Source organism: Zalophus californianus, chromosome 2 (genome assembly GCF_009762305.2).
Source record: "Zalophus californianus isolate mZalCal1 chromosome 2, mZalCal1.pri.v2, whole genome shotgun sequence".
Classification (NCBI taxonomy): Eukaryota; Metazoa; Chordata; class Mammalia; order Carnivora; family Otariidae; genus Zalophus; species Zalophus californianus.
In genome coordinates this window covers 43,293,319-43,311,579 of record NC_045596.1, presented here as the reverse complement: position 1 = coordinate 43,311,579, position 18,261 = coordinate 43,293,319, and the positions used below count along the sequence as shown (strand labels likewise).

The 18,261-nt window shown below is 41.6% G+C and overlaps 1 long non-coding RNA gene across 1 annotated transcript in view; it reads left to right on the top strand.

Moving 5' to 3' along the window:
* LOC113925271 overlaps positions 1 to 14,158 on the top strand; it is a 28,253-nt gene extending 14,095 nt beyond the window's left edge. Inside the window, exon 4 of the long non-coding RNA XR_003520962.2 lies at positions 13,922 to 14,158. This is a non-coding gene — a long non-coding RNA (uncharacterized LOC113925271). The remainder of the gene's footprint in view (positions 1 to 13,921) is intronic.
* The last annotated feature ends 4,103 nt before the right edge of the window (positions 14,159 to 18,261 follow it).

The following is an 18,261-nucleotide window of genomic DNA, read 5'->3' as shown; positions in this document are numbered from 1 at the left end:
GAAGGGGTATAAACTAGAGCCCACTGGCTTCCACAAGTAAAAGTGATCAGCTGTTTTCTTAAAAACAAGACTTCCCCCCAAAATGTCCTCTGATCTTGCTCTGAGTTACATAATGAACATTCCAAAAGTCAAAGTCCTTAGATTTCCACCTGAAAGACAAGGATGTTTTTCTCTTAAATTCTAATCATATCACTAGAGTTTAACAATTGTTTCAATAAACAGACATCTATGTCCATTCATTAAAAAAAAAAAAAAAAACAAGGTAAATAAATCAACTTTCAAATCATGTCCTTCTGCAAACACCAGCTGCACCGGAAAAGGAAGGCAGCCTGCTAGCAGGCTCTCAGTGCAGGGCTGCGCTGGGACTGTCCACATGCATGCCCAGAGACTGTTAATGTGTCCTACAGCCCACAGGAAAGAACCTCAGCGGAAAACAAGAAGGCAGAACAATTGTGTGAACTTACCTCCCCTTCTTACTCTCTAAACATCTGGCTCCTGCATGTGTCAGTTCTTTGATTCGAGCCTGCTCTGGGATTATTGATAGGGAAAATCTCCACCTGGATGAGGAGCGGGATGTGGACTAACTACCTCTTCATTAAAGAACAATTAGCACAGACTCAGTTTTTATTGCAAAACAGAGGAGCAGGTTGGTTATAAGCCATGTTTCTGAAATGGCCCAGCTATGTCTCTGCCAACTCTTTATGGAGTGACTAAAACAAAAGCTGGAAGCCAAGAGACAGTAAGGAGAGCCCTTATGATTAGGGCTATAGAAAAAACAAAACACGCAAGGCGCCATCTTGGTATTGGCTAGCCATGGGGAAAATCTCTGCTGTTTAACATAATGCATTTATAAACACAGATGTCAGGGATGAAACAAGTTTATTTTTATAGTTCCGCATCTTACGTTTCCCCAGTTGATTCCTTTTCTTATCTTCTTCTACGTCAGAACAGCCAAACAGGATTCAAGTGGTGCATTTGGATGGCTTGCTTCCCAGAATTGTGTCTCTAGTCATTAATGGGACAGAAGCTTAATTCCACCTGTGGACATGGCAGTTTTGTGATCTTCACAACTGTCCCCATTGTCATGCTCCTCATCTCATTTCACTGGGATACTTTGAATAACAACCTCCCTAGCTTATTTTGATGGCAGCTAAAAAATCAGTTTGGTTGTGGTATTGCCTGGAGATCGATCAGCTATTTGGTTTCTATGTCTGTCAAATTTAACTATCTGCCTAATTTATAAGTACTTAAAGCCACTTAAATTTGGTTAGGCTGCAAACTTAATTTGCAAGCAGAGCATGATGACTGCAGACTGCATGCAGAGCTTGCAGGAGACTTCTTCCCTTCTCTTTTGCACCTCTTTCATTAGCACCTGCCCCCTTGGCTGGGTGGGTGAGCATATGAAATGAGGGGCAATGAGAGTGTGCTGAGCCAGCGCCACCAAAAGGAAATCCAACAGGGCTCAGTGCAGTCTTGTGTTCAGGCTAGAAAAAAGAAATCAGCCACACAATTTTAGATTGGGAGAGACTGAATCAGCAGCCACATACATGAAAGAGATTTGAGAGTTTAGTTAACTTCAAGCTTATTTTTTTTTAAATTAAACATCATGCAGGACTTACAGTGTATCAACAAGCATGCTCTAAATGTTTTACAGATGTTAATTCTTTTCATTATCACAGCGACTTAATAAGGTTAAGTATGATTATTAGACCCAACTATCAAATGGGAAACTAAGGCATGAAGAGAATACATAACTTGTTCTAGTTACTTGTGTCTTGTTACATAGCTAGAAAGGTCCAGAGCCATAATTCAGATTCATGCAGGCTGGCTCCAGATTCTATGCTCTTAATGCTGTACCTTGGTATAAGCTCTAATGGGGGTAACTGGTAGAAAACAAATTTGGAATAGGTTTTGTTGAAAGCTGTCACTGATTGAAGCTTATTAAATGAAAATTGTGAAGATCAAATCCTCTCTTAAAAGAAAAATAGGTGTCCAAGAATCTATGTCAATTGTTTCAAATAACAGTGAACAAAGTGAAATTCTAGAACCTTAAAAACAATTAATATTATCTTTATAAAGTTGATATGATGATGTTATACCCATAATTTTGTGATCATTTTGGTGGAAACTATCAACTATTTGGTAGAAATATCAGGGTAATGTTTCAAATCAAATTAACCTTCTGGGTCTTCAGTTCATTTATCCAATGTGTAGAATGAGCTCAATAATTTCCTCACCCCTTCACATTTTAAAAATTCTAATATTCCCCCAAATGATCCTTCAGGCCAGTCGTGAATTCATTTATTCAGTCATGGAACTGGCATTTTTCTGAGAGCTTACTTTTTTTTGCAAGGCATCCTTCTGGCATCATGGAGAATGGTGTGATGAGAAGGTGAGCCTAGGGAACTATAATGCAAGCCCATCGAAGTTCTTGCACAGTGTATTGGTTTGTGTTCTTAGCTGCAGACAACATTATCACTCTACCTGCTTTGTATAAGAAAGGATTTGGTAGGGGGATTTTAAACACTCACAGAATCTTTGGCAAAGCTAGAGGAATAATTTCTGGACTGACGCTCTTGGAACAATGCCTAAAGCCACCCTCAAGAATTGGCCTGACACAGGCGATGCCTTGCACTGACTCTAGAACCAGCTGGATGTCTTCCACCGTCTACGACAGCAAAAGGGGTGTTCCATGCTCCTCTTGTTTCCATAACTCACTTCCAAATCAACTAAATAATGGTGGTGTTTTGCGCAGGGATGGGTTATGTGGGAAAAATAAACTTTGGGGGGGATTCTATTTGGGATAGGCAGGACCCATAGTTTGGGAAACTATCAAAACATAGAAAGAGTGTTCAAGAGGTTTTTGGCAGCCACAAATAACAAATGTCTGCCATAGCTATTTCTCTCAATTCAGTACTGGGAAAGCTCTTATTTAAGAATAGTGTTGAGTTATGTTTGTTTGAGATATTTACAAATTGAAACTTAATCCCTGTGCTGATGGTAGTAGTGATGATGATGGTCATGATTATTCATTGAGGATTTTTAAATATTTTAGCCACTGTTTTACATGTTATAGTGGAAATATTATTTTATGTTTGGGTGGAGTAGACCCCTCTTTAGCTGTCAAGGTAACCTATAACCAAGGCTTATGTCAATCAACATATTCCATTCCCTGGCCAAGTAGAAAGTTTAAGGATGGGCATTTGAAGGTCTTCAGATCAATGAGTGTCAGGCTTAGGACTTTCATTTGATTGTTGGACTGGAGCACAGGAGAATGGGGTCTATGCTTCTTGGCTGCCATCTTGCCACCATGTGGAGCCTTGAACAAAGCCAATAAAGGAGAGTAGAGCTAGAATTGGAGAAAGATCAAGTTCTGGTGACAGCATTTGAGCCCCTGGAACAAGCTACTGCTATAATTGGCATACCTCCCAAATTTTCATGTAAATCAACAAATGCCCCCCTTCTCTTTAAACCACATTAAGTCATGTTTTCTGTGACTTTTTTCCAAAGTGGTCTTAATTTATACACATACATTAATCCTTTAATTTTCAAAAATACCCCATCAGGTTATTAATATTATCACATTTCATAGAAGAGGACACAAAGGCTCAAAAAGTTAGTAACTTGCCCAAAGTAACAAAACTTGTCCACATGACTTCAAAGCACAGGTCCTTAACCTCTTATGTTATAGAAGGGCATTGGAGAGTGTTGGGTGGGTGGTAACAATGTGATTTAAAGTTTGAAAAGTAGACCTTTTGGACTGATAGTAAGCCACTCTGGATGGCAGGGAAACACTTTACATTTCCTTTATATTCCCTGCAATGGCTAGATGCACACTTGGCTCAGGCTGGCTCTCAGAATACACTGCTTGCTTACTGAGTGAACCAGCAAAGGAGGGAACTGATGCCTCCAGTTTGGGAGGATGAGAGACATATTAGCAATCTCCACCTGTATGAAGAGACGTCATATAAATGACAAGGATAGTGAGTCTATATAACCCTGGTTAGAGAACAAGGGTACGTGTGGGGGTGTCTGTGTTTCAGGAAGATGAACAAAAGTTTAACATCAAACAGAAACTTCTACTCCCAATGCTATGCAATGTTACAGACTCATTTTCTGGAAATATTAAAGAAAGAACAATATAATGATCTTCCTAGCCTAGTGATATTTCCCTAACCGCAGAAGCTCTTTCATGTTTTCACTGCATGTGCCATTCCCTCTGCTAGAAAAGTACCTCCCACCCCTTGTTTGTGTAGCAAACTCTTACTCATCCTTTAAGATTTAGCCCAGATACCTCCTCCTGAAGCCCTCACTGAAGCCCTCACTGAACCCTCACTGAACTATTACTTTTGGCTCAATTCCTCCTTCCTCCATCTCCCCACCGCATCTTATGTGCATCTATATTAGCCCTTAACACACTTTGTTTCAACAATTTGTCCTACTTTTCTGAATATAAATCAGGGGGCATATTTTATTTCTCCTGGTATTCCTTGCTCCTGCCATAATGCCTGCAACTCTGGATGATCTCGCAAATCCTGCTAAAAAAAAAAAAAGCCCTTCCTCAATCTCTTTGTCTCAAACTCTAGTCTGTTTGTCTTTCAGGATGCTGCTTAGAAATCACCTCCTCGGGCGCCTGGGTGGCTCAGATGGTTAAGCGTCTGCCTTCGGCTCAGCTCATGATCTCAGGGTCCTGGGATCGAGTCCCGTGTCAGGCTCCCTGCTCCTTGGGAGCCTGCTTCTCCCTCTGCCTCTCTCTCTCTCTCTCTCTGTCTCTCATGAATAAATAAATAAAATTAAAAAAAAAAAAGAAAAGCAATCACCTCCTTGGGAAGCCTTCCTTGACCCTCCAAAGCTGGGTTACAATGTTTCTCCTATGTAGTCCCCAAAGCAATCAGCGCATATGCAATGATTAAGAGAGTGGGTGTCAGTGTCTGATTGCCTGAACTTGTATCCCAGCTCTGCTGTTTCATAGCAGGTTCTTAACCCTGATGAGCTTTGGTTTGCTCATCTGTAAAACAGGAATAATAATAATAATAATAATACCTCATAGACTTATTGCAAGAGGGAGGGTGAAATCTGAGAGGAAACAAGGTCCCCAGTACATGGCTGCAGTAGAACAACAAATATTAATTGAGGAGTGACCATGTGGAAGACACTGTTCTGGGCACACCAGCAAGGAATGAAACAAAGATTCCTGTATCATGGCATTTACCTTCTAGTGTAAGAGAGTAATCAGCGTAAAGATGGTATGACATACAATAAACAATCTAAATGAGTAAATCATGTGGTATATTAGACAGTGATAACTACTATGGTGGAAAATAAAGTGAAAAGGGGAAGGCACTGGAGGGAGCACCTGTGCTTTGCCAGTTTGGGAGGGAAGGTCTTACTGAAAAGATAACAAGTGATTAAAGACCTGAAGGATGTGAGTGAGAGAGAGCCATATATGCATATGGGAACATAGAAGGGAATAGCAAATGCAAAGGCCCTGAGACAAGAGCATTTTGGGTGTTCAGGGGACAGCAAAGAGGACGGAGTGGCAAACATGCAGTAAGTGAGTGTGCTGCAATGGGAGAGTTCTCTATGGCTGTAAACAAACCATTGTGAAACTTAATGACTTAAAAAACAATCATGTTTTTGTTTATGTGTCTTCAGGTTGTGCAGGGCATGGTGGGGATGGCTTATCGATGTTCCATGTGGCATCAGCTGGGGAGAATCACTGAGGGGCTAGGGCACCACTTTCAAGATGGCTCACTCACACGGCTTGCAAGTAGGTGCTGGCTGTCAGCTGAGAGCTCTGCAGGTAGAGTTGGTCGGGGGCCTCAGTTCTTCTCCATGTAGGATGTTCCACAAGCTGCTGGACTCCTGCAGGCATGGTGGCTGGGTTCAAAGAGCAAGTGTTCCATGAGGCATAAAATGGAAACCCCCATAATCTATTGGTCCTGCAGTCAGAGGCCAGATTCAATGGCAGGAGAGAAAGACCCCTGTCCTCTCTACAGGGGAGATGTCAAAGACTTTGAGAGCCATGCTTTAAAACTGCCATAGAAGAAGAGAAAATGACATTAGAGAGGGCAGCGTGATCATCCAGGACCTTATAGGCCATTGTCATGGATTTGGCTTACCTTTAAGAGGAATGAGGAGCCACTGGAGGGTTTTGATAAAGGTATGACCTGATTTGACTAGTGTTTAGCAGGACCAGTCTGTTAAAGTAGATTAAGAATAGACTGAAGGTAGATAAGGTAAACCAGTTAAGAATTTTCGAGTATCCAAGCAAGAGATAATGGTGGCTCCTACCAGTGTAATAGGAACATAGAGGATAAGAAGTGGTCAGATCCCAAATGTATTTTGAAGAAAGAGCCAACAGGATTTCTTAATGGATTGGATATGCAATATGAGAGAAGGAAAGGGATTGAAGGTGACACACGGGTTTTTGTCCTGAGTAATTGGAAAAATAGAGTTGCCATTATTTGATGTGATGGCTGAGAAGTAGATTTGGCAGCTAAGAACAGGAACTTGCTTTTCGATATGTTAAGTTAGACACCCCAGGAAAGATGTTGAGTAGGTAGACAGATCTATGAGTCTGGAGTTCAGGGAAGAAGTCAGGGATGGAGATATAAATTTGGAGGTATCAAGCATAGCGATGGTATTAAAACCATGAGATTGAATGAGACCACCAAGAAAGTGAGTGTGAATGGTAGAGGAGAAAAAGCCCAGTGTTATGAGGTCTTGGTCAGGAGATGAGGAGGAACCAGCAAAGGATGCTGAGAAAGAACAGCAAATGAGTAGGAGAAAAATCAGGAGAATGTGGTATACTGGAAGGCAGATAAAGGGAGTGTTTCAGGATAAGGAAGGAGTCACCTTGGCCAATTTGCTGAAAGGGCAGCTATGATGGGGGCTGAGAATTGACAACCAGACTTGGTAAAGTAGAGATCACTGGGGGATCTTAATAGGATTTTAATAGGCAAAAGCCTTGAATGGGTTCAGGGGATGGAGAGAGGGGTTGTTGGAGACAGTGAAGACAGACAAATTTTTCAAGGAGTTTGTGAAAAGGGAAAAGAGAAATGAGGTGGCAGCTATAGGGGAAATGGGATCAAGGGATGTTTTATATGGAAGAAATAATAAGATTTATATGTTGGTGGGTAAAGTTAATAGAAAAATAATAATCCAGGTAAGAGAAGGGAGAACTGCTGTAGCTCTATGAACTTGGGTTAATAAGAGAGATGGGATCTAGTGCTCAACTGGAGGTGTTAGCCTTATCTGGGAGCATGGACTGTTCATCCACAGCAACCAGAGAGTAGAGAGATACATGCACACAGATGCTAGCAGGCTGGTAGGTGTGGTGGTGGAAGTTCTCTTCTGGTTGCTTCTATTTGCTCAGTGAAATAGGAAGTAGGGTCATCAGATGAGAATGAGGACAAGGAAGGAGGCTTAAGGAAAGAGTGATCAGTGAAAGTGATCAATTGATATTACCGATCATGAATTTAAAATGAAATCATTCAACAGACACTGTGGTTTTCTCTGGCCACAGTCAATGGGTGCAGGCACAGAATGGGCAGAGAATTGGATCTAAGCATGGTTGTAGTTTTGTCAAGTTAGTAAAATGAAATAAGAGAGAGGTGAGGGACTGAGCATCTATGCAAGGAAGTGACTACAATAATTGATTATGGAATTCAAGCTGGGTTAGTAGGGAAGTGAGGACATGGCAGGGGTCAAGGACAGTGAAAATGGATGGGGCGCCTGGGTGGCTCAGTTGGTTAAGCGACTGCCTTCGGCTCAGGTCATGATCCAGGAGTCCCGGGATCGAGTCCCACGTCGGGCTCCCTGCTCGGCAGGGAGTCTGCTTCTCCCTCTGACCCTCTTCCCTCTCATGCTCTCTATCTCTCGTTCTCTCTCTCTCAAATAAATAAATAAAATCTTTAAAAAAAAAAAAAAAAAAAAAAAAAAAGGACAGTGAAAATGGGGTAGGATCAAAGTATTTGGGATCCCTGTGGGTTAGAGGATTTGGGGAACTACTAGAGAAAAAAATCTAGAAAGATGGGAGGTGATAATAGGAGAGTGGAAGACTTGAATTGAAACAACAGGAACTAGGGAAAATGGAAAATTTCAATTATTGGAGTGACAAGGTCTAGGGTATGATCACGGGAGTGAGCAGATAAAGTAGGTAGGGGATCATATCATGGGAGGAGAAGAGGTCCACAAATTGAGAAACCAAGATGGAGGAAGGTCCATCTCCCTGAATGTTAAACCCGCAAATTATAATGCCCAGAGTAGTGCTGGGAAAACTGACTGTGAACCAGGCTCCAAAGTCTTCAGGGAATGAAGGGTATGACCTGGGGTTTGTTCATGGACATGACAAGGAGGAGTAGTAAGTGATGTGATCTAATGACGTAAGATTTAAAGCCAAGTGGGCATGGGAGTTTGTGATCAGGAAAAGAGGAGAATTGTCTAGAAGGAGCAGCAAGAGGGAAAAAGGACACTGCAGAAAGACCAAAGACAGTACCCCATTTCCTCTCATGCACAATATGCAGAAGGTCCTGGTATAGCTTTAAGCCCATTAAGGAACTGAGAAGCCTGAGAGATGGATGTAAGAGAAAGGCCTGGGTCAGTGTGAAGAGCCTGCAGAATACAGAGATTTCTTTACTGGAGTCCATGTCAAGGCATGACACCCAAAAAAACCAGGGGGGTACCTGTGCCTGACATCCAGTGACACGCTGGGACCAAGGACACCTCCACAGAGGCCACTAAGTATAGAGACAACTCTCTGTGAACCAGAGGCTCCTCCATAAGAATATGAAGCTGCACTTGGATGCCATCTTGTACAAAGGGGTGTTGGGCAGAGAGACCAGCCACAAAAGATCTTGGAGAAATTCCTGGAGGTGCAGAACTGCTCAGAGCAGTACTAGTTCTGTATCTTCCTAGCTCAGATCAAGGACTTTGTTTCCTTGCTTCATCTGTTGGTAAAATGGCACCAATAATAATTTTCAAAAGGTGACTTTAATCTCTGCTTATTCTGCTCCCCCCAACCCCCATCCCCACCCCAAAGAACTGGGCAATCACCTACAAAGATTTTAGGAATAGATGACTTTAAAAATACTCATTTTAAACATAATTAAAACAACACATGTTTATTGTAGAAAACTTAGAAATTAAAAATAGATATAAAGAAGAAAATGATAGTCACACATTATTCCTCCATCTAGAGATAATTACCCTCAATATTCAGGTGTGTATATTTCTATGCACACATTATACAAAAATGGGATCATACTGATACGTAGTTTTATAACTTTTAAAATTGAATGATATAGCATTGGCGGTTTCCCTGCTAAATAATATTCTTACACATCAACTTAATGACTGTATAGGATTTCATTTCATATATGTAATAATCATTCATCCAATTCCTGTTATAGAAAATTTAAATTGTTTCAATTTTTTCACTATATAACAGCAGAATGAATGACATTTTAGTTATATCTTTCCACAAAGCCATGATGATTTATTTCCTATGAATAAGATCTTATAATTGGGTCAATTATACCTTAAATGGGTCAAAGGGTATGCAAAATTTTAAGGCTTTTAGTACAATATTACCAAGCTGTCCTCCAGAAGTATTTATCAGTTTACTCTCCTCTCAGCAGGATATGATAATGCCTGTTTTCTGACATCATTTCTCTTACTGTTAGCATTAAAAAATCTTTGCCTTCGATGACTTCTTGAGATTTTTTCTTATCCTTGATTTCTGTTTCCATGTAAGAAGGAGACTGCTTTCATTTGGCTTTTTTTCTTACTTAAGTGGACTGATTAATAATCTCTGGCAAGAAGTTTTGGGCCACCATTTTTAAGTCACGGGAAGACCTGGACCGCTAATAACATACGGAGGCCAAAATGGTTTCAAGTCAAAAAGTCCTGGCCTGGGGGCCATTTGCCTTGTCCTTGGGAGTTACTTCTATCCCTCGGCTCAAGGCACCTCATCTGTCTTCCTTCCAGCTCTTAGTTTCTACGATCCTTTGTCTTCCTGTTTCAGGGAACATTCTTGCCAGCTCATCCTCAATATCTGTGGACAGAAAGGTCGATCCAAAGTCAAGTATATTTGGACAAGATTTTTCTGCCTTCTTATCCTTTCCTTGCAAACGTACATCCTTAATAGAAATTTGAGTTCTATCTTTGTCTTTGTTCAGGCTGATAAAGATCTTTCAATTCAACTTGGATAATACTGATTGAGCAGCTGCATGGTTCGTGGTGACATAGAAGGCATAAGAGAAATGCAAATCCACTCTTCTTTCCTGGTAGTCTCTTTTTCTTTTCTCTCTCTGTAGTAAAATCTCATTCATGCACCAAAGTTTCCTCTTCGGTCTCCTCTCTAGAGGATTCAAAATATCATGGCTGTCGTCATCTTCCTGCAACGTGACTCACTGGCTGGTTCTGAGGCCGGTTCATTGACTGTGAGGTCACCGTAAACAAGAGCTCCTGATAACACGGGTGACAGGTTCCTTCTCTGACAGCCCCAGTTATGTAAGATGCATTGTTCTGGTTATGAGCTCACCTTTAAAACAATGGCTTGTGGTTAAAAAAAAAAAAAAAGACTAAGAAGAATCGGTAACACCTGAATAAATGAGGCAATTTGGGGGAACTTTCTGGTTGACATAGTATTTTCAGGGACTTCAAAAGTGGAGTCATGCTTTCTCTGTGCTTGGAGCTCATTTAAGACTCTTGTTAATGGGACTACAAAGACTTTAAGCAGAGGGGCAAAAGTGTTTTGGCTTTCAAGCAGATTTTTAGCCCTTCATTAAGGATTGGGGAACAAAAGTCTGAGTCCTAATAATGAAAAACTGAATCTGTTGCTTAATGCAGCATTAGGACACAGTTTGTGGGAAAATAACCTGCATTTTTGTATGCTGTTTATCCACAGAGACACGCGTATGTGAATATGCTGACACATGCACAGATACATGCTCAAATAATGCCACAGTATTTTTTACAGAAACATATGTATATATATATGTGTATATATATATATATATATATATACACATATATATATGTACACACACACGTTATGTATATATATACATGTTTGTGGGTTTTTTTTGAAATGTGAGTTGCATCTGCAAAAGTTGTGTAATCCTGTCCTAGAGAGAGGAGCTTGTGTGGAGCATGGAGATTTTGGAGACACTCTCTTCTCTCCTTATTTGAAGCACAAGCCAGTGATTGTCATTCACACTGAGTAGAGGTGTCCGTGCCAAAGGGTGACAGAATAGATAAGTAATCCCCAATGTCAGCTGTTGGGTGTGATACCACAGAGATGTACGCCCTCTGTGCCTGCCAGGCCCATCTCTCTCTGTTCTGGAAAGTGGAATCCGATGATAAATGTCAATACACTTACGTTGCCACATGGAAGTGAGCTGTAGCTGTCTGGATCACAAACAGAAGCAGCAAATCGCAAGATGTGGGTGCCAGATGGCACTTAAAGTTGGGCACATGGGATGGATACTGAGAGAGGTTTTATTAGCCGAGATGAGTGGCCTGGCACTGCTGAGTGCCACCTTGCCCCCTCTGGGGCATTATCCAGTTTGCTTTTAGATACCCATTAAACACATACACCACCCTTCTGCTCCCGCCATTTAATGGACTCATCGGGATGTGTTTGGAGGTCCTTTGGCTAAGGGGTACCACCAAAATCTGTAAAAGGAAAGAGAGTAGTGTGGGAGCGAAGCCTTGTCATAGAGAAACTGTGCCATCAACAAGGCAAAAGAGATTTTTGTAATGAGTGGTGACGTTTCTTTCACGGTGCGATCAGGCTGGAGGGGCAAGTGAGTTGTTAACCTGGGTCAACTTCCCACTTTACTGAAAGAGGTCTTTGGGAAAGTTTTTGGTGTCCCACAGCCAGTCTCATTTTCCTTTTACTATGCGGGTGGGGGAGGGATCCCTTCATAATATGAAAAACTTATATTTGTATTTTTGAGCTTTCCAATTTATTAAGCATGTTTATGTGTACTCATTTCTCCTCCCAACCTCACTGCTGTCATCCGCCTATTATGGATGCAGAAATGGGGACTCAGAGAGGTAGCAACCTGCTTCTAGTCACACAGCTAGTGAGCCCCTTACTCCTGCAGTCAAATCTGGACTTGACCCTTCAGCAGCAACTACCACTCATTGATGCCTACTGTCTTAGTCTGCTTAAAGCCACAGACTAGGGGCTTGTAAACAGAAATTTGTTTCTCACAGTTCTGGAGGCTGGAAGTTGGAGATCAGGGTTGCAGACCCGCTTGTTGTATCCTCACACGGTGGAAGGGGCCGAGGATTTCAGTGGGGTCTCTTTTATAAAGGCACTAATCCCACCCATGATGGATGGCTCCACCCTCATGACTTAATCACCCACCAGGACCATCACATTGAGGGTTAGGATTTCAACGTATGACTTTTGGACAGACACAAACATTCAGATCATAGCACCTGTTATATGCCATGTGCTTTACACATATTATTTGGACCCTTTCAACAAGTCTATAGAGAAGGAATCATTGCTGTGATATACAGATGACAAAATCAAGGCATAGAGGGACTAAATGCCTTGCTTAGTGTCACATAGTTTTTATGCGGCTAAGCTAGGATTTGAACCCATGACTTTCTTGACTCAAAACCCTACATCTTTCCATTCTAATAATTACGATAGCTAAAAATTAATGAGAACTTACTATTTTCCAGCCACATTCTAAGGGTTTTTTTTTTAAGATTTTATTTATTTATTTATTTGAGAGAGAGAGAATGAAAGATAGCACGAGAAGGAAGAGGGTCAGAGGGAGAAGCAGACTCCCTGCTGAGCAGGGAGCCCGATGTGGGACTTGATCCTGGGACTCCAGGATCATGACCTGAGCCGAAGGCAGTCGTTTAACAAACTGAGCCTCCCAGGTGCCCCTAGGGGTTTTATTGATAGTAACTAATTGAATGTTTATAACAAGACTACGAGGTAGGTTTTGCTAACATCCCCATTTTACAGATGGAGAAACCGAGGCATAAAAAGGATTAAGTGCCTTACTAAAGACCACACAGCTGGAGATGGGTAGAACCAGGGTTTGAATTCGAGCAATTTAACTCTGGGAGCCACCTTCTTGGAACACCACTATGTCCACTTTAGCACTATGCTAGCTTGCATACTGCAGGTCTGGGGGTATGGTTTAAGAAGGCTTTTGGATAAACCCATTTCTTTATGATTTTGGTGCCATTCCACACTCTCTATAGAGTCAATACTAACTCCTGTATTAGTTTCAGAACTACCCCAACCCCCCAGGGTCTATTTTGGATCAGAAATGACTAGGCTCTTGCTACTGAAAATGCCCTTGCTGACTAGCAGCCTCAGCATCTACTTGGAAGCTTCTTAGAAATGCAGAATCTCAGCACCAGAGCTACTGAGTCAGAGTGTGCACCATTAGCAAGATCCCCAGGTGACGCAGGCACGTTAAAGTTTTAGAAGCACTGGTCTAAGAGGGGTCTAAAGCCTTTAAGGGCATAGTTCTGAATCTCAACCACGTTTTGGAATCCCTGGAAAGCTTTAAAAAGTACTGATGCCTGGATCCCACCTCCAGAGAATCTGACTTAATTGCAGCCTGGACACTGGGAGTTTTAAAAGCTCTCCAGATGATTCAAAGTGCAGCCAATGTTGAGCTCTACTGCTCTGGGGATGCCTTGTCCTCAGCAGTTCCTCAGGGTTCACCCATATCCCCACACCCAAACACCTGAATCTGCCTCTAGGTTTGGAGGGTCAGAGAAGTCATGACAAGGCTGTTCGCCCCAAAGTTTATGATCATTATTATCATCAGTAGAGCAGTAATTATCAAAGAACTAGCACTGTTCAGACGCAGACTGGCATGGAAAGCTTTCCCCGATCCCACCTCAATGATTTTTCCTCCTTTTCTTTCAGTCACACATGAAATAACTTACCCTGAATGAAGAAGAGGAGGCTTCAGATGTGATGCTAATTACCCTGACCTTCCATGTTTGTAAGATTTGTCATCCAATCACGAGGCGCAAGTGTTTTTCCTACTGCCCAGATGCAAGGCCTATGTGGCAAAGGATTTGACAGTTGAAGAAGAGCTCGGGTTTGAAGTAGACATCCACATGTCCTTGAGGCAATTATGTCCAATCCTCTGTGAAAGAACCCCTGACTGCCCATGTTGCTGACCCTGTAGTAGAGCCATGAGTTGTAATAAAAATGTAGAAACTTCCTCTCTAAGACAGGGAATATTTTTATGGTCTTATTTTCACACAAGACAGTAAGTTCCAAGACTTCGTTACACTCTGTGGTATCCTTGGTGCCCAGTATCCAACACATAGCAGGTACTTTGTAAGCATTTGCTGAATGAACAACTGAGGAGATGACAATCATCAATACCATTTACTGACACTTTATAAACATTATCTTGCTTTGTCCTATGGCAATCTTAAGAGAAAAATTCTTATTTGTTCATTTGTTTTTAATTGATCACTGAAGTTAAATAATTTATCCATTGGTCATTACTTTCTGGTAAGTGGCAAAATCTGGATTCATTCATTCAATATTTATTTTTTGAGTGCCAGACACTGTTCTAGGTCTTTGGACAGTATCAGTGAACAAAACAGAAAAGATTCCTTTCCCTTTGTAAATTCAAGGGAGAGAGGCACACAATAAATAACATAATAAATAAGTAAATTATATAAAATGTTAGAAAATGTTAAGCTCTATGGCAAAAAAATAAAGAAATAAAGAAGATCAAGGTAAGCAATTAGGAGGATCAGAAGGGTTAAGGCAGTGGTGGGCAGTCTCAATGGTTAGTTTTATATGTCAGCTTGGCTAGGCTATTTTACCCAGTTACATAATCAAACACCAATCTAGGTATGAAGTTAATTTGGAGGTGTGGTTAACATATGCAATCAACTGACTTTAAGTAAAGGTGATCATAATTGATAACATGGGTGGGTCTCACCCAACCAGTCAAAGGCCTTAAGAGCAAAGAAGAAATTCTGCACAAGACCAAGCAGTCTTAACTCCTGCCTGAGTTCCCAGCCTGCTCGTCTGCCCTGCATATTTTGGACTCAAGCCAAGAAAGCAGCACCAACTCCCACTTGGGCTTCTAGCCTGCTGGCCAGCCCTGTGGGTTTTGGATGTACCAGCCCCCCAATTCCTTAAAATAAATCCCTGGAGAACCCTGACTGATACAGATTTTGGTAGTGAATGTGGGATGGTGATGTAATAAATGCCTAAAAATGTAGATGTGTCTTTGGAATTGGGTTACAGCAGAGGTTAGAAGAATTTTAAGATATGTGATAGAAAGAACCTAGATTGTCTTGATTGATAGAAATACAGACATGAAAGACAATTTTGTTGAAGACTCAGAAAGAAGTGGGGAGACTGCCGAGAAAGCTTTTATCGTCTTAGAGAATGCATATGCTGTCCTACAGAATGTCGCTGCAGATGTGAATGTGAAAGGTACTTCTGGTGAGGTCTCAGCTGGAAATGATGAACATGTTCTTGGATGTTGGAGGAAAAGTGTTCCTTGTTACAAAGTGGCAGAAAACTTGGCTCAATTTCAGAGGTCTCAAAAACTCTGGGCTAGCATATTATTTTAATGTAAAATAAGATTGTGTGCAAGCCTGGGCCAGCAAGTTCTGTATAACCCGCAATTAATAGTTCATGAAAAGAGTAGGGAAGGGCGGTAGGATGGGATAGTGGTTAAACATTGTAATGGTTAATTTTATGTGTCAACTTGACTGGGCCATAAGGTGACCAAATATTTGGTCAGACATCATTCTGGGTGTGTGTGTGTGAGGGTGTTTTTGGACAAGATTAACATTTAAATCAGTAGACTGAATAAAGCAGATTGCTCTCCTTAATGTGGTGGGCCTCATCCAATCAGTTGAAGGCATGAATAGACCAAAAAAGCTGACCCTCCCCCAGGTAAGAGAGAATTTTTTCTGCCTGATTGCTTTTGACATGGGACATTTGGATTTTTTTTCCTACTTTGGACTTGGACTGAAATGTTGGGTCTCAAGCCTGCCAACCTTTGGATGGTAACTACACCACTAGATCTCCTGTTTCTCAGGCCCTCAGACTTGGACTGGAACTCAGCCATGGGCTCCTGGACTGGAACTAAACCATGGGTCTTTTCTTATTAACTCACCGTTGCCTGCCTCCATAATTGTGTGAGCCGATTCCCTATAAGTCTCTTTACACACACATACACACATGCACACACATGTGCACATGCATACACACACCCTCTACTGGTCCTGTTTCTCTGAAGAACCCTGAGTAGACAACAACTGGCCCTTCAGTACAGATAGTTTGTGGATTCTCTTAGTTTAGTGCTTCTCCAATTTCAGTGTGCAAAGGAACTTCTGGAACCCTGTTAAATATGCAGATTTTGACCCAGGAGGTCTGGGGTGGGGGTTGAGATTCTGCATTTCTGACAAGCTCCTGGGTGATGTTGACGTTGCTTGTCCTTAGGTCACTCTGAGTGGCAAGGCCCTAGGTAACTTCTATTACCACATATTGATTAATTAATGTCCTACCTTTTTACAAAATGGAATTTAGGAGCATGAGAAAATTAAGGTGACCTCTAAGGTCTTCCAAACCCGTCATTTCTGTGGGACTTTTACATACTTTGTTCAATTTTTTTTAAGAACTTAAATATGGTAATTCAGGTATGGTCACCATGCATATTGTTTTCCATTTTTTATCTGGAAACTTGTAGGCTAGATAACTCCACTTGAATCACTAAGTATTCCACACGGGCATTATAGGAATGCAATTTTATATAGTTTGAGTCAGGCTAATGATTTTTTAGGGCGTCAAATTATCCAAACCAGATGAGCTATCACTCCAGTCAGGGCATCTGTCCTCTCAAAGTCAGGGGTTTCATTTAGCCATTGAAAGGGCCACATGTTAGACTCCTGAACAGCTAGCATACTTGACCTTACTTAAAGCAGAGTATAAAGACCCAGACGGAAGTGTAGACAAAAGGTGACCAATAAAATACTTTAAAATATATGTGTATGGGTAAGAGTGGAGGGGGTTGTCACTTTTCCTGCGGGTTCTAATTATGGAATTTGCAATAAAAAAGACCAGAACATGGCCTTCATAATATAAAGGGGCAGGAAACAGGAATGGTGTTGTTGGAGCTTGAGCTGCAGAGAAGAGAAGTGCTTGACAGCAGCTGTAGCCACAGGACCTGGCCACTGCCAGGACCAGAGCAGGCCAGGGGAGGATGCAGAGCAAAACACCCACCTCTCTTCTACCTTCCAGTCTCCATATTGGTGCCTCCTATTGGCCAAACCAACCAGCAGCTGGATGGCAAGTGACCCTGAGTTTTGCCATCTGTGGACAGCAATCTCCTGGGGCACAGAACCAGGCAAGGAATGGTGGAGAAGGGGTTCAGAGAGGCACATGGAGAATAGCCAGCACAAATCCCATTTTCTATAACCTGACTCCCTCATTCTTAGGCTTCTCATAAACTTGATACACACAGACACATTTGAAACTCCTGCCGGACACTTATGCACCACATTGTTTTGGGATCAAATAAGACAGGACATACTGTGGAGGAGTTGTTACGTTTGAGTTGGTTCAGACCAAGATAACTTTGTGGTGAGCTCACATAGAGCTGAGAGATATGAGTTGGGAGAAAAGAGAGAAAGACACTTGAGACAGAGATAATACTGTGAGTAGCTTTGCAGGAGTGAAGAGGGATGATAGGAAATGAATGCCAAACAAGCCTGTTGGAAGGGGGCTTGAGGTCCTGATTTGAATGTTATAGAGGGAGCAATGGTTCTTGAATATAGGAGTGACATATATAGAGAGAGAATATTAATAATCATCATAATAGTAAAAATAGCTGTGCATTGGGTAAATAAGAGATAAAATCATCTTCTATAGTAATTTTCCACATACAACATGTCATTTATACCTCACAACCCTGACGGGGATGGTAACATAATCATCTTCATCATTTTACAGAAGGAAAAATGAGGGTTGGGGGAAACTGCTTTGTCAAGTGTGGTAGACTAGTTATTGTTCAGAACTATATTTTGTCATTCCCCGTGTAGCTTCTCTTTATCAGGTCCACCCTACCAGACAACTTTCTGATTATACTTGTGCCATTGACATCAAGTTTGGTTATATGACTTTCTTTGGCCAATAAATGTGAGTGAAAGTGACCTTCACTACTTCTAAGCAGAAGATCCATTGCTGTTTTTCCTCTCAGTAGAGGCTACCTTGTCAGCCCA